We start from the raw sequence: 15132 nt of genomic DNA on the forward strand, positions 1-15132 counted from the left end.
AGTAACATGTGAGGAGCACAAACATAGAAGCATTGACTGCGAATGGACAGTGTTGTGTCTGATGCAATAGGATTGATTTACTAATGCAAATATGGCGATATCTTTGCAAGTGAAGTTGCACTTTGCAAGGTTTAGTGAATATGGTGAAGTTTCACTTTGCAAAGAATACCCAAACACATGCAAGCACAGTTACAAAAAAAAAAAAAAAAATGCTTATTTTTGCTTGCACATAAATGGATGATGGAAGTCAATAGAGCTTCACCTCTAAGCTTCACTAAACTCTGGGGCAAACTCCCTTGCAAGGTGCAACTTCATGTGCAAAGTGCACAGCTTATTTGTCTTTAGTAAATCAACTCCTTTGTGTCTCTAATCTATGTCCCTTATGCTGTTGTGCTTTTTATTCTTAATTTTTTTAAGTAAATTTAGGCTTTAGCAGTATTAAACCCAAAATGAAAAATACTGCAGATTACCTATCATTAGATGTGGTTTCATGAGTTTTGTTTTTTAAGACTTTTCCCCTCTGTTTTCACTTAGTGATCTGGCCAGTAACACATCTCCTGCCCTCACTCCAAATGAAGAAGCACTGGTGCACCTTTGGACAGCAGCATTGTTAATCTGGGGGGAGGGAGTGTTAGATGTACTAGCAGATTTAGATACATCCAAATCTGGGTTGCAGGTTTAACATAAATAAGTAAAGGCCGATCATTATAAGCACCCTTGTCAATGTTAAATGGTTTGTCTTAACCCTCTAATTGTTACATCTGCAGGACAGCTTGTTCTGTTGAAAGATAACAGACTTACTGGCAGGATCACCAGGTGAAAATAAATGAAAGCCTAAGGCTACTTTCACATTCAGATCGCCCGAGCGTTAGCAGTAAAGCGATGCTAGTTTTACCGGCACTTTACTGGCGCCCTGTGCAGGCGGGAGTGGGGAGCTTTTAACCCCAAAGAAGGGGTTAACAAGGGGTTAAAAGCACCCGAAAAAGCGCAGCTGCCCATTGATTTCAATGGCAGTGGTGGTTTAGGAGCGGTGTTTACACCTCTCCCGCACCGCCCCAAAGATGCTGCTTGCAGGACTTTTTTTCCTGTCCCGTAAGCACACCGCCCCAGTGTGAAAGCACATGAACTTTCACACTGGAGAGGCTTGAGAGGCGCTTTTCTGGCTCTTTACAGGTGCTATTTTTAGCGCTAAAACACCTGAAAACCGCCTTCTGTGTGAAAGGGGTCTAAGAAAGAAAACCAATGCAGCTATTAAATCTAAAAATCGGTGAGCTGCAATATAATACATGGGTTTAATACAGCTTTAAAAAATGTAAAAGCATGTAAAATAAATTCAATTTACCCTTAAATGATTACCGTTTAATTTTATTATGTAGATAATGCAGACATATGTATGTATCCTGGCTGATTTGGATATGTAACAGCCTGTCCTATTACTATTCATAAACCATGATTTGTAGATAAAAGGAAAGAATAATAAATACAAAGTACCATACTTTCTGCATGCCACAACAAAATAACAATATCCTAGGAAAGAAAACAACTGGAGGTGTTTATTCTGAAAAGTCGAGCCAGAAACGACAACCTCATTTTCAGTGCCTTCACATTAGGTCGAGAAGGTAAGTAAACGTGCCCAACAGCTTTCAGGATAAACATGCAATATGATATTATTCCGCATTTGTGAGGAAAGATGTGAATTTGCACAAAAAATACCTAACATAACCTAGAACAATAATCGAGAGCAGACTTGGTGTAGTCTATTTGCATACCAAAGCAATAGTACAAAAGTACAAAAACCTCAAAAACTTCTCAGACTGTTATCAATGGCTGCCAGCTTTACCGAATGCATAGAGTACTAACTGTAATATTTTGAATTCCCCAAATAATGATAAAAAGATTAGGTGGCAAAGGGTCACGGGATTTATACTTTGTTTTTCTTTAGAAGAGCACGTGGCTTCCAGCTGTATGTCAGTCTATGCTGTATTAACAAGCTCTTTAGATCTCAGCACAAGGAACAAAGAATTAAAGAATGTCAGATGTTTCCTCTGAAAAAAGAACAATTACTTTGTGAAAATTTGTGAGCCATAGCAAACTTTTTTCTTGTGTTTTATTTTAACCAGTTAGCACACTTTGGAATCACAATTGCCAACAGCTCTGGCATGCCCATAATAGTGCAGGGTTGAGTGAGCTGAGGTCAGGGATGGATTATATGAGACTATGGGGTTAATTTAGTTCACTTTGCAAGGGAAATTGCACATTCCAAGGGAATTTTCCCCAGGGCTTACTGAAGAGGTGAAGCTCTGCTGACTTCTATCATCCAATCATGTGCAAGCAAAAATGTTGTTTATTTTTAATTTCCTTTCATGTGTAAGGGGGTGTTAGGCGGTGGAAGCGAGGTTATTATTCAAACTTGCTCACAGTTTGTGGAGTGAGGTGTAGTTCCCTGTCTTACCGCTAGATGGTGCAAGATAGAAGGGTATGTTTGGGTACAAAGTCAAGAGGGAGAAGAGCAGGAGCTACTGGTGTTGTCCTCATGGGACTTTGAATGACCAGGAAAGCAGCCATGTAGGACTCCATACAGTTGACTTTCCCTGGCTGGGGAACACTGTAGCATCCTGTCCACCTACTGTGACCCATGAGATCTTTGTGTGCCGATCAGTCTCAGTTGATTTGGGGTGTATGTGTAGATTATTCCGCATCCACTGCTGGAAATGCCAGCGAGGGATGGAGCTCGTCCTAGCTTATGTTGTAGCTCAGAAGGGAAGAGAGGAGGTGATCACTAATGCCACACATCTGTGTCGTCCTATAGTTGTATCAGAATGGCAACCTCAGCCTGGACTCCTGCCAGGCCACTACCCCAACATGTTTCGCTCCGCCCCGGAACTTAATCATAATGGGGGACGGAGTGAAATGCGTTGGGGCGTGGCCAGGTGGGAGTCCAGGCTGACGTTGTCACTCTGATACAACTATAGGACAACACGGATGTGTGGCATTAGGGATTGCCTTCTCTCTTCCCTTTGATCCTGTCCACCTTGTTGGGTACAGCCAAGGGCACAGGAAGAAAAGAAACCTGTTCATGGGCAAAGCTGACAACCGCATTTGGAGAGACTGACTTTATGTTATTGCTATTGCAAGCAAGTAAACTGTTAAAAAGAAATTTGGAATCAACACGTGGTATGGCCACAGGAAACAGGGCGATGTGGTGCACTGAATGTGTCAGGATGTCACAGTAAGGACTAATCTGTTATCACCTCCTTAGGGAGCTGGGCCCAAGCCAGCAATAGTTTAGGCCAAAAGCCTGCTGCCAGTACCCATAGTTGGAATGTAAGAGCAACATTTTCTTGGCCCTGCCTATACACATGAATGGGTATTCTTTGCAAAGTCAAATTTCACCAAATTTACTAAGATCTAGGGGAAAATCCAGGAGGGTTCCTTTGCAAGTAAACAGCCTATTTTCCTTTAGTAAATCAACTTTATACATGATAAGAATGGGAGTGACTTCAATAGAAAATAGGCTATGTTATGCCTGAGGTCGCGACAGATGAAAAAAAAGTCCTTACAGTCAATATATCAGACAGGAATGGTGTTGTATCATGGTTATATGATAGTTTAAGTTTTTGGGGTTGTATTTGAGATATGCAAAGAGATCTCACAAACACTTGTAGCTATAACATTTAATTAAGTAGTGAAAGATACAGATAACAAATGTAACAATATTAGAAAATATAACAAGAAAACTTAAAGCGGAGTTCCAGCCTGTATAAAAATTTTTTAAAAGTCAGCAGCTACAAATACTGTTGCTGCTAACTTTTAATATAAGGACACTTACCTGTTCAAGGTTCCCATAATATCTGCACCCCAAGCCGATCTGTCAATCGGCTTCGAGTGCAGGCGCCAGATTTGCTAGTAAGGGAAATCTGCAGTCAATGGTCCTGTAGTCTGCTAGGACACACACAAGTCCCAGAAGGCAGACTGAAAATGAAGGGGTGTGGGGTGCCCTATTGTTTAAGACCTTGTTGCATTTTAGCCTGGAACTCCTCTTTAACTAAAAATGCCTCTGAGCCACGGAGTCCCGACCACAGATGATCAGGCACATGCATAATACAGCTCTGGAGACGAGACTGAATACTCCAAGTTTTTAGCTGTGTTGTATTTAGGACTTGTATGTAAGGAAATGGCCAACATCCCTTTCAAGCAACATGACCTTTTAAGAACTTGGTCAGTTTGTGATGACAATCTTTGGTATGAAGCCAGCTAAGGTAACCAGTATTTAGAAGGTTTTCCTAGATATTGTGAGACAACTTTAATAAGGAGATATGACATTTCCCCATCAAATGGTCACCATTTTCTTTCACTCAGTATTAAAGTGCACCAAAGTAAACTGCCAGAATGAGTTAAAGCAGAATTCCAGCTAAAAATAACAAGATAAAATGAATAGCATGTACTCAGTTTGGCGACAATTTTTTGCAGCTGTATCTGGGTGCCCTTGCAGAAAAATATGACATCATCAATGAAACATATCAAAAAGACGAGGTCTACACCAAGCCTACCATTGGTCAAGTTCCAGATTAATAACTTCATCAGTTACCAACTTCTTTTGTACTTCACTTGTGCTCTACACCTGTAATGGGCATCTTTACTTATTAGTAGTGAGCCAAGGAAGGGGAGGCCAAATTAATTTTCGAAAGAAAGCAAGAAGTAAGTAAGAATTTATATGTATAGAATGCACCAGATATTGGCTCTCCTGAAGACACTTTCGATTGCCTGCGTTTAACTCATTCTGTCTGTTTACTAGAGTGATATTTAGTACAGATATTTTTTTTTAATATCTATCTAACACCACTTATATATTTAGCAAACACACTCATCACATCTTATACTCACCTTAAATATCAGTGAATCAGCAGACTGACATTATCCACAATCTAAACAGATTTTCACTACCCAGCAGCCTTCATTTCCCCGTGGTCTGCTATGACATAAAACTCAACCCATTTCCTGTCACCACTTCTCTGTCGCTCCAAGTGCTGACAGTGTTCACACTAAAGCTTGCCACACACATTACAATCTGATTGTACAATCTCCTTTAGATGTACCAACAACAATGTAGTGCAAGGGCCTGCGAAATTGGATACATGTGGTAGGTCCTCAAGCTGCCTAGTTTTGGTAAATCTAAAAGTTAATGGTTCAAAGATTGTACAGGCAGATTATGTTTTGGTGTATGGTGACCATAATCTCTTTCATGTGATAGGGTATGTTTGCCTCACACTTTCACATACGGAATTTTGGCTTTGTTTTATCCATGGTGTGTTCCAGCTGTGTTGGTTAATATTATTATACTTTCTATAGCTCAAAATAGAACAGTTAGTCTCTTTTTTCTTTATTATTTCAAAAGATTTTACAGAAATTATTGGGGAAAAACTGATTGAGAAAATTACCCTATAAATCATTTTCTATATGTGGGAATTCTGCAACAATTAAAATATTTATTTGGAAAATTATGTTAAGATGTCAAAAATTCTTCTCTCTCTATAACTTTGAAATAGCATTACAATCGTTTTAATGTGGTCCAAATTGAGATATTGTTTTTTTTATTTTGAAACTTTGAAATATGAAGAATGGCTCATTTCAAGGGGCACCCATTCTAGCTTAAGGTGTGTGTTGAACCTCCATTGGTTTGGGTGCTGACCTCCATACGGCCCTATAATTCCCACAAAGCTGGTTCTGGGGATGAATCTGTCAAGTCAAGCAAAATGGCAATATTTTCATTAGCCTCCTGCACAGAAACAATTCACTACATGGCCAGGCTTTGTGAGGCTGGCTCTTTTATGATTCGATCACAGAGGGCAATGCTACAGAGGTAGTAATTGCTACTTATTTTACACCGCTCAGGCAAGCCAAGAAAATCCTTGTTATATTTATATAGTGAAATGAGCTGTCATAGATCAGCAGGGAGGAAATAATAAGACATATCTTTTTGGCTCCAGGTCTAAAACTGAAAGGCGTGTATTAAAGCTCTATTAGAATTAAGTGCAGAGGAGAGAGTTGTGGGATTCTCAGAGTGGCAATTAATAGAAAGGTAAACAAGCAGAGAGGAAATGACCTGTTATAGAGTCTCCTAGTGTCTGACTGATTGCCAGATGTATAGCACACAGCACAGGAAGGTAGTATTCAGTTATTTCAACAGGTGTTTTTTATTAATCTAAAGGAACAGAGTGATGCATTTTTTGCCCTTAGCAACCAACAAAATGTAATGTTTTAATTTTATACCTTATGAGGGTGATAAGATTTGAATGCATGATCCAATTGCATTCAGGCACCAAGTTTGGGCAATGGGTCCTTGATGTTTTGCTTAGCCAAATGTTTTTGTTCATGTCAATGTATGAGGGAGAAAGTGAGGAACACTGGCACACCTTGTAAGCTCTGCCTATCTTGGAATGTGGTGATAAGGGCAGTTTTTTTGATGCTGGCTAATAGCTGTGGGTCTATTGCAACACTATACAAGGTATGTGATTATTATACAGGGGTTGCAGAAGCTGTGGTTGCAGTTGGTTACATGAGAATTATATAGCACATTTCTAAAGCTAAGAGAGCATAGCTAATATGTTCATATGTATACAAAGTACTGTACATTGCAGTTCAGATTGCTTCCATGGTGCTTAGGACTATGAAGCATGTGCAATCAATCAGCTTTTTTGCATAATCAGTAAAGACCTCCAACTCATATACACCACAAAATTCTGAAAATAGACTGTAAAAGTCTCAACTGTAACAGTACAAACGCACCAGAGTGCTGGCATAGTGCGTGAGATCGGTTTTAATAAGTACAAAATGAATAATATGTACTCAGAAGCATAGAACCATCATTGCCTGTTATCAAGAATCTACTGGTCCTAAACCGTTCAAGAGATGCCAAATTTCTTCATTTACCATGGGCAATGATTAAGCAGAGAGTGTATGATCTGTATTATTTCAGATAAAATGCTTTGGGTTAACATGTTTCAAGGGTCTGATTGTCTTTATTAGATCCACTTGTGAAGTCCAGCTCACAATTCAATGGCAAACCTGGGATCTCTTAAGAAGGTCACAAACTGTCTACCTATATAGCAAATACCTCTAGGTGACTGCATCAAACTATGCATGCAGCCTCTTAGTAGAAGTTTTCTTAGCACAGGTTTCCTTTAAGAGGCCAGCAACACATCCACTTTGTGTGTGTCTACTCAATGCTTAGAGTGATACTAAACCCATCTGTACATGCTGTGACATATAGGAAGTGAATAATAATAACATCATTGTCCACATAAAACATAATTTGAATGATTCAAAATACCTATTTTTTAGATGTTTTGTAACCCAATCAAGTGATCATTTTCAAGTTCCTATTCAAATCAATGGGCAATATGTGGGCGGAGCTCATTCCCTGCTTGTGGCGCATCCTGCAAATTTATCTAAATATTATACCATTCTTAAAAAAAAAACAAAAAAATTACGTGTAATTCTTGCTTAATTTAGATATTGTTCATTCAATGAAAAATAAATACTTAAATAAATATCTTCTCAGCCTTCCCCCCATGACACACCTGCAGTGTTTTGGGGCACCTCCGGAACTATGATTGACAGCAGCTTCTTCTTGTGAGCTGCCCCATATGCCACTACTGCAGTCCTATGGGATGGCTCCAGAATCGTTATTGACAGTGGTTTTGCAACCTTGTAAGCCACCCCACGTGACACTCGTGAAGTCTTGTGGGGCAGCCTCAGAACTCTAATTGACAGGTTTCTCCTTCTTGTCAGCTGCCCTTACATGACAAGCATGCAGTTTAGTGGGACATCTCCAGAAGTCTGATGGCTTCTTCTTCTTGTCAGCCACCCCACATGACACTCTTGAATGTGCACTTCAGCCTATTTTTAGAAATGCACATTCAGGAGTGCCACATGGTGTGACTAACAATAAGGAGAAGTGCCCATCAGTGTTCTGGAGCCACACCACAAGACTGCAAGAGTGTCAAGTGAGGGGTCAGATAGGGAAAAAACACTGACAATCAGAGTTCTGGAGCCACCTCATAAAACTGAAGGTGTGTCAGATGAGGTGGCTGAGAAGATAATAAAGAATTTTAGTTTTCCTATGAATAGTTAAACTAAGCAAGAATTACATTTTTTTATGAATGCTATATGTAGGTCATGTGACTGGATGAGGAGAGCTTGGCTGTCAATTAGAATCTTGTGACTTCCCCACGTAATGTGCAGGAGTGTCACGTGGAGCAACTGAGGTAAGAAAAAGCATGAGGCTTCCTAACACTCGGTGGCGTGCAGAGGTTTGGTGAAGCCCAGGGCCAACTCCTTGATTCTATGCTGGTTTACAACGGAACATGTGCGTTCCTTGCAATTCCAGCGCATTTCTGAATGCAGTGGACTGAAGTAGGAATAGCCTATGTAAATGTAGGTCAACGACGAGGGTGTTGCATTAGCCAAGGTGGAAAGAGTTCAGAGTCCAAGGTTATACCTAGCACTCTGGCATGTACAGATGAACTGATAGTTGTACCATCAACCTCGACAGAGAAGAGAGGGGAAGGAGCACGTAGGGAAAAAAATTTTATGACTCAGTTTGGATAGATTTGTATGGTAAAGTGGTGTGATATCCATATTGATATGTCTGTTAGTAAATTAGTGATGCGTGAGGAGACTGATGAGGTGAGCTGAGGGGTAGAAAGATAGATTTGGGCATCATCAGTAGGGATGGGCTTTATGTTCGGGTCAAACATGAGTTTGACTCGAACACTAGCTGTTCGCCCGTTCGCCGAACAGCGAACAATTTGGGGTGTTCACGGAAAATTCGAAAGCAACGGAATACCCTTTAAAAGTCCATGGGAGAAATCAAAAGTGCTAATTTTGAAGGTTAATATGCAAGTTATTATCATAAAAAGTGTTTGGGGACCTGGGTCCTGCCCCAGGGGACATGTATCAATGCAAAAAGAAGTTTTAAAAAGGGCCATTTTTTCAGGAGCAGTGATTTTAATAATGCTTAAAGTGAAACAATAAAAGTGTAATATTCCTTTAAATTTCGTAACTGGGGGGTGTCGATAGTATGCCTGTAAAGTGGCCCATGTTTCCCATGTTTAGAACAGTCTGACAGCAAAATGACATTTCTAAAGGAAAAAAAGTCATTTAAAACTACTTATGACAATAATTTGCATATAAGCCTTTAAAATTAGCACTTTTGATTTTTCATGTTCGTGTCCCATTGACTTTAACGGTGTTCGCGTGTTCGAACAAATTTTTTGCCTGTTCGCATGCTCTGCTGCGAACTAAATGGGGGGGGTGTTCGGCCCATCCCTAGTCATCAGCATAGCAATGGTATTGAAAACCATAGAACTTCATGCAGTTTCATTTCTAACCTGTGTGGTGCCAAGTTTTTTATGATTTCCAGGTAGAGACTTTACCAGGTTTGTAAATTTTGCCCTTACTCATTTTGAAAATGACGGTCCTGTTCTCCATATGTTGATGTCAGTCAGACTTAATACAGTTCATGGCTGCAGTTTCATTTCTAGCCCACAGTGCCAGCTGTCTGTGGTTTCCAGGCAGAAACTTTACCAGGTTTGTAAGTTCTGCCCTTACTCATTGTTGAAATGATGGTCCTGTTCTGTTCAGAATCTACATATATTGATGTCAGTGTGCCAGACGGCAGGTCACCTGGTGGCCCTCCAAAAGAGACAAATCACCAGAGAGTGGTATCGGCAGAATGGCTAACAGGCTACCTGGCGGCAGTCTGTGTCTGTTTGTCCCTGGCTGTCCTAGCAAAGTCAAAAATAACTTAATGGGAGTTGTAAAAAAAACAAAAATCAGGAAAAAAATTCTGGCCACTAGACCTATCAAATGCACACTACCGACTCTCTTCAAGTCACAGAATTCTTCTTGCTGCATTAAAGCGACACTAAATTCTGGTTTAAAAAAAAATCTGGTTAAAAAAGTGTGTATTCGTAAAATGACATTAACATCTTTTTTTTCTAAAGTAACAAACATGTTACCTTCTCTGTGCAGTGGTTTTGTACAGAGCAGTCTGAATCCTCCTCTTCTCGGATTCCACGCTGGCGCTCCTGGCCCTCCTTCCTGCTCTGGGGGCACCCAAGCTGGCATGCTCCTGAGCCACAGCTCTGTGTAACCATTCGCACATGGAGCCGTGGCTCGGCTTTGCCCCCTCCATCTCCTGATTGGCTCACTGGATTGATAACAACGGGAGCCAATGGCTCCTGCTGCTGCCAAAACCCAATCAGAAGTGGCTCTCGTAGACATTGCTGGATCGAGAGGGGGCTCAAGTAATGCATGAAGGTAAAACACTTTGAGCCTTTACAACCACTTTAACTTAAAAAATACCTTCAAAATCTTTTTTTTTTTTTTTTTGCTGCTGTGTTCCCACTTCCTGTTAGAAGTTCATTCTTCATGGTCCAACTGTAAGTAGGAACATAGCCACCCTTTTTTGCTTGCTCCTGTGATGGACTGTGTACTATGGGGTCTCAGTGTACATAAAGCAGTTCACAACTAATGTACAATAGAAGACGTTACAAGTGGGCAGAACAACGCAGTAAGAAACTGTTTCATAAAAAAACCCCAAAAAACAAATAAACAAAAAAAAAAAAAAAGATTACAGAACCATTAAATAGTAATAATATCGTTTAGTGTCTCTTTAAGGATTGAGAAGTACCAGAAGGCTCAATGCTCCATCCTGTATTTTTATGAATAATCCACAAAATGGCGGCCAGGGTATTGATAAATACTACAGATTTTATTGGAAAGTGAATAGCGGGATATGCTCTATTTTACAGATCAGGCTCTTAGTCTTTGCCTTTCATAAAGCATCAACAATACCAATGACCTGACAAAGGGATCTCATCTAAAAATACTCTTTGGCCCACATTCAGTGCTATTACACAAATGTGAGAGCTTCTTCATTATTTTATGATTTTCATATGAGATCCCACACTCCTCTTCATTTCTGTTGTTTCAGTCCAGTAATAAACACAACAGGTTAAGCCCAGAATAAATACAAAAATCACTGAAATGTAATCACACAAGCAGTGGACAGTGACAGCACAAGTCTGATTTACTTTCTGTCAGTGAAATTAAAGCTTAAAAGATTAGGCCTCATGCAAGATAGCCTTATGGAAGCACTAAACAGAAAAAAATAAATCTTAATCTCTCCAATAAACAATGCTAGCAGGATATTAAATTCATTTTTCATGAAATTCCTATGGAGTTTATAGAATGATATAATAATTTTTTGTTTTCATTTTTTTCTCAACTAGTTGAACTGGAAGGAATCGTGTCCTTTTTCAGCCTGAAAAACTATTTAGCGATGTAATATGAGTGAAAGTGATAGCTTAAAGTGGTTCTAAAAGCTCAACATTTTTTTACCTTAATGCATTCTCTACATTAAAGTGGTTGTAAACCCTTACATATAGCCTGTGAAGTGACTATCTCCAAGTGACACACAGAGATGAAAAAAAATCCTCCTACATAAGGTTTACCTGTTTATCTGCAGCAATCTCTACTTCAGAGCCCTTTAAAGTACAGAATTTATTTTCTGTGCTGGAAGAAACCGGAGGACCCTTCGCTATTTTACTGGAAGAGCAATATTAACAAGGTTTTACCTATGTATAGGGCCACATACTTGAGTAGGGGTTGTCCAAATAAGTTTGAAGACTCTTGGTTGAACTGATTTGTTGTCTTTAGTACTACGGTAGTAGTGCTGACGTATTTCTCTCATGTGAGCATTGTAGGGTTTTAACCAAGGGATCCTTATTGCTTCATATGGTTACTATCCAATGATGATGATGAACGTAGATGGTAGGGCTATTAGTCCTTGTCTAGTTTTCCTATGCACTTAAAGCGAAGTTCCAGTCAGAAAACTAATTTAACATTATTAAGCTACATTCAATAGAAGGAACAATCTTTGAAAAAAAAAAACATTTTTTTACTCACCTTTTCAGCTCTGTTGCTAGGGGTTCCTCGTAATCTGCCTCTTCCTCTCTAAGGCGCCTGACGTAATTTCCCTCGGCGTTTGTGCTTGCTAGTGCTCCTGGGAGATGTCTGTCACTATTTCCCAGGAGTCACTGGGCAGCACCGAGGGCATGTTATCGCGTTACTTCTCTGAGTGTTATCTACGTTGTCATAACAATGGAGCGGGACCCTTACATTTTTGTAAATATTTTATTATATTTTTTCATGTGACAACACTGAAGAAATGACACTTTGCTACAATATAAATTAGTGAGTGTACAGCTTGTATAACAGTGTAAATTTGCTGTCCCCTCAAAATAATTCAACACACAGCCATTAATGTCTAAACCGCTGGCAACAAAAGTGAGTACACCCCTAAGTGAAAATGTCCAAATTTGGCCCAAAGTGTCAATATTTTGTGTGGCCACTATTATTTTCCAGCACTGCCTTAACCCTCTTGGGCATGGAGTTCACCAGAGCTTCACAGGTTGCCACTGGAGTCCTCTTCCACTCCTCCATGACAACATCACGCAGCTGGTGAATGTTAGAGACCTTGCGCTCCTCCACCTTCCGTTTGAGGATGCCCCACAGATGCTCAATAGGGTTTAGGTCTGAAGACATGCTTGGCCAGTCCATCACCTTTACCACCAGCTTCTTTAGCAAGGCAGTGGTAATCTTGGAGGTGTGTTTGGGGTCATTATCATGTTGGAAAACTGCTCTGCGGCCCAGTCTCCAAAGGGGGGGGGGTCATGCTCTGCTTCAGTATGTCACAGTACATGTTGGCATTTATGGTTCCTTCAATGAACTATAGCTCCCCAGTGCCGGCAGCACTCATGCAGCCCCAAATCATGACACTCCCACCACCATGCTTGACTGTAGGCAAGACACATTTGTCTTTGTACTCCTCACCTGGTTGCCACCACACACGCTTGACATCATCTGAACCAAATAAGTTTATCTTGGTCTTATCAGATTACAGGACATGGTTCCAGTAATCCATGTTCTTAGTCTGCTTGTCTTCGGGCAAATTTTTTGCAGGCTTTCTTGTGCATTATCTTTAGAAGAGGCTTCCTTCTGCGACAACAGTCATGCAGACCAATTTGATGCAGTGTGTGGCGTATGGTCTGAGCACTGACAGGCTGACCCCCCACCCTTTCAACCTCTACAGCAGTGCTGGCAGCACTCATACGTCTATTTCCCAAAGACAATCTCTGGATATGACGCTGAGCACGTGCACTCAACTTCTTGGGTCGACCATGGCGAGGCCTGTTCTGAGTGGAACCTGTCCTATTAAACCGCTGTATGGTCTTGGCCACCATGCTGCAGCTCAGTTTCAGGGTCTTGGCAATTTTCTTATAGCCTAGGCCATCTTTATGTAGAGCAACAATTCTTTTTTTCAGATCCTCAGAGAGTTCTTTGCCATGAGGTGCCATGTTGAATTTCCAGTGACCAGTATGAGAGAGTGAGAACGATAACACCAAATTTAATACACCTGCTCCCCATTCACACCTGAGACCTTATAACACTACGAGCCACATGACACCGGGGAGGGAAAATGGCTAATTGGGCCCAATTTGGACATTTTCACTCAGGGGTGTACTCACTTTTGTTGCCAGCGGTTTAGACATTAATGGTTGTGTGTTGAGTTATTTTGAGGGGACAGCAAATTTACACTGTTATACAAGATGTACACTCACTACTTTACATTGTAGCAAAGTGTCATTTCTTCAGTGTTGTCACATGAAAAGACATAATAAAATACTTACAAAAATGTGAGGGGTGTACTCACTTTTGCCAGATACTGTATATTTTAGATTGAGCTACCAAGCTCTGAAAACAAGGGGATTCTTAAGAAAAGCAAAAAAATATAAACAGGAAAATATTTCAGATTTAGCAGAGTAAAGAAAAAAAAAGTAAATATTTTTAAAATTACATTTTTAGCCCTGACCAACAATAAAGAAAATATGAAAAACAACGCAATATGCTCCCTTCAAATTTAGACCCACTGCATATACCGTATATATATATACACACTGTACATCTTTTCTTTTACATGCATCAACCCTGAAGAAGGGGGAATTCTGTTACTTCTGAAACAAGCTGGCTCTCAACTTATAAATGATGATCATATGCAACTAGCTGTGTCATTATTGTCCTACTTTGTGCTCCTTTTCTAATGCACCTGAAGGTCCCTCTATCAGTTAGGGTTAATCCTGGTTTCATAGCAGTCTAGATGCTATTCCCACACTACTAATCCACAATTCCCCACATTATCAGGACCGCTAAGATCCAGAGCAAACCAAACCCTTGAGTTGCATATTGGTCAGCCTGCAACATGCCCCGTCCACCTATACTTTTCACTAAATTTGATGTTTAATCTACTGAAAGATCTATTTGAAATAATACAATACGTAGAAAATAGGCTATTTTCCTATATATAAGAAGAAAATGTAAGAAAACAATGCCAAAAATATAATGTAAATATGAAAATCTCATCTGATGGAGCTAATCTTTGATATAAATGCATGCTTAGTATGAAAAAGACCACAGGCCTATGTCATTAGATGTGAAAATGTAATAGAATGGTCCGGTTCGGTTCGCACAAGAACTTGCGAACAGGCAAATAATTTGGATGAACACCCTAAAAGTCTATGGGACATGAAAATGAAAATTCTACACCATTTTTTAAAAATTTGCTGCAGGGTTCCCCTTAATATCCATACCAGACCCAAAGGGCCTTGTAATGGACTGGGGGGGAACCCATGCTGTTTTTATCAACGAGTTTTATCTATATTGCCGAGACCCAAGAATTCATTACAGCCGCGATCAGTTTTAAATTACTTTTTTCCTTTAGAAATGTCATTTTGCTGTGGTACTGTTCTAAACACGGGAAAAATGTGCCACTTTACAGGCATACTATAGACACCCCCCAGGCACGATATTTAAAGGAATATTTCATTTTTATTGTTTCACTTTAAGCATTAAAAAAATCACTGCTCCCAAAAAAACAGCCGTTTTTAAAACTTTTTTTCGCATTGATACATGTCCCCTGGGGCAGGACTCAGGTCCCCAAACACTTTTTATGACAATAACTTGCATATAAGCCTTTAAAATTAGCACTTTTGGTTTTTTATGTTAGTG

At 40.0% G+C, this 15132-nt stretch overlaps 1 protein-coding gene across 1 annotated transcript in view; it reads right to left on the reverse strand.

Annotated features, from left to right (window-relative positions):
- The window catches only part of SLC24A3 (solute carrier family 24 member 3), a 528734-nt gene that overhangs the window by 102498 nt on the left and 411104 nt on the right, over positions 1 to 15132 (reverse strand). The gene's annotated exons all lie outside the window — the stretch shown is intronic.

This window comes from Aquarana catesbeiana, linkage group LG04, assembly GCF_042186555.1.
Source record: "Aquarana catesbeiana isolate 2022-GZ linkage group LG04, ASM4218655v1, whole genome shotgun sequence".
Taxonomy (NCBI): Eukaryota; Metazoa; Chordata; class Amphibia; order Anura; family Ranidae; genus Aquarana; species Aquarana catesbeiana.